The sequence below is a fragment of the Octodon degus genome, unplaced genomic scaffold (assembly GCF_000260255.1).
Source record: "Octodon degus isolate 3935 unplaced genomic scaffold, OctDeg1.0 scaffold00027, whole genome shotgun sequence".
Lineage (NCBI taxonomy): Eukaryota > Metazoa > Chordata > Mammalia > Rodentia > Octodontidae > Octodon > Octodon degus.
Genome location: NW_004524603.1, coordinates 19,267,028 through 19,269,105, shown reverse-complemented (window position 1 = coordinate 19,269,105; position 2,078 = coordinate 19,267,028). Strand labels below are relative to the sequence as shown.

At 32.4% G+C, this 2,078-nt stretch overlaps 1 protein-coding gene and 1 pseudogene across 1 annotated transcript in view; one reads left to right on the top strand and one right to left on the bottom strand.

Moving 5' to 3' along the window:
* The window catches only part of Chrm2 (cholinergic receptor muscarinic 2), a 157,235-nt gene that overhangs the window by 34,726 nt on the left and 120,431 nt on the right, over positions 1-2,078 (top strand). The window lies entirely within an intron of this gene.
* LOC101568374 overlaps positions 1-2,078 on the bottom strand; it is a 111,420-nt pseudogene that overhangs the window by 436 nt on the left and 108,906 nt on the right.

Genomic DNA, 2,078 nt, shown 5'->3' with positions numbered 1-2,078 from the left:
CTCTTGACAGCTCTGCCTCAGAACGGAGGTCCTTTCTGCGCATGTGGTTAAACCTGGTGTCTCAATGTACCCTGCTAGCTGATAATATTGATCTTGATCAAAGCCAGTTGGAAACAGTGGAGGTATGTGAAGTATTAGTTTGGGAATTTGATTATGTATAAGAAGAATTTTAGTAACAGGTAAGCGCAGCATATGAAACAATTCAGGTCTTTCTGAAATTTAATTTTGTTAGACTTCTAGAATTGGGACATTGGCATGTTATTTGTAACAAATGAAACATGGCTTTTTGTTTTACAGTAAATGCATTAATTATTTTAATTTAAGATCCTTTTTATTGTTCCACTCACTGTGTTTTATAATACAGTATTTCCCTCACCTCTCCAGAGGATGCAATGGAAGAAATTCTGTGGATGCTTGTAATCTCAGACAGAACTAAACCCTATTTATATCATTTTTCCTATGTATAGATACTGGTGGTAAAGCTTAATTTATAAATTATACACAATTAGAGATTAGTAAGTGTAGCTGATAATAAAATAATTGTAAAAAATGTACTGAGAAAAGTTATTTAAACAATTAATATATTGTTGTATTTCCTGTTTAGCAGTTTCAAGTCATTGTGGATTGTAAGTGAAACCTCAGAAAGCAAAACTATTGGGTGAAAGGGCACAGCTGTAATGTTTAATAAGATTAAAACTATTTTTGCTATGCTTTAATAAGAATTCTTTTCTTTTAACAGTAGTATGGCATTGGATTTGGGCTTAAGGGAGGTTTTATATAGGACATTCTTAAGTTGAGTTTTATCCATGTTTTAATTTAATGTATTAGGGTTATCTCATTATAAGATATCTTTTCCTATTGGTACTGTTACATCTTATTATTTGTTTTCCCAATAGTAAAACATTTTAATTGAATGACTTTGTCATGCAATTCTCTTTTAATGTGTTGTTGAATTCCATATAGTATTTTGCTAAAGTGTTGTGAATCTACTGTCAGAAGTGAGATGGAGCTAAAGTTAATTTTTAAATTTTGAATTGTATCTGACTTATATCAGTCACATTGATTATATAAAATTAGTGTTTCTCCCTTTCCTTTTCTTGTGCTGTTGACGTGTTTGCATAGAATAGATGGGTTATTTCTTGAGGTGTTTGCGAGATCTTGTTTATATAACCCTTGGTAAAAGTATAAATTAATTTTTACAAAACATTTAAAAATCAACTCTAGTTGGGTGTGGTGGTGCACAAATGTAATCCCAGCACTCAGGAGGCTGAGGCAGGACAATCATTGGAAGTTTGAGATCTGCCTGGGCTACAAAGTGAGTTCAAAGCTAGCCTGCCAGGCTGAACTATGATGCAAGAGACTATATCAAAAAGACAAAATCAAAAAGCACAAAAACAAAAAACTTGTAGCATCGTTCTATTTTGCTCATTCATATTTCATGTAATTCTTTCTTTTTTTAGTGGTGCAGGGGATTGAACTCAGACCCTTGGGCTTGCCAGACAAGCACTTATTCTCCTGAGCTATTTCCCCAGCCCCTAATTTCATTTTTGAAGTGGGAAACTTTTAGATTTCTTACCAATTACCTAGTTAGTGAAAATGATTACAGCATTTATTAAACAATTGTGTACATAATGCTGTTAAGTAATTATTAATTAAATTTACTTTCTTTTTCTTTTCCTAATTTTAATTGGTTTTTCTCATGCTTTGAAGTAAGGTTTTTCCAGAATTGTTTTATGAATTTTTAATTTTCTTAATTCTGTTGTGATTTATCATTATTGCTTATTTTTGGTGTTCTTTACCCAATTTTATGGGAATTATATTTCCTTTATTTTTATAAATTCTTGTTTAGGGTGTGTACTTCTTTCTCTTCATATGCCTCCTCTCTCTTCTATCTTTAATATTTCCTGCTTAGTATTCAAAACGTTTAGGACTACGAATCTGTATCTGACAGTTGTTTCAGTCTCATCTAAAAACGTAGAAACAACTTAGTGAGTAAAGCCCAGGCCAGGAGTGAACCTGCATTAAATTTGAATGTTGGCTGTTTCACATAATGTGCACAGAGGGCTGGGGAGATAGCT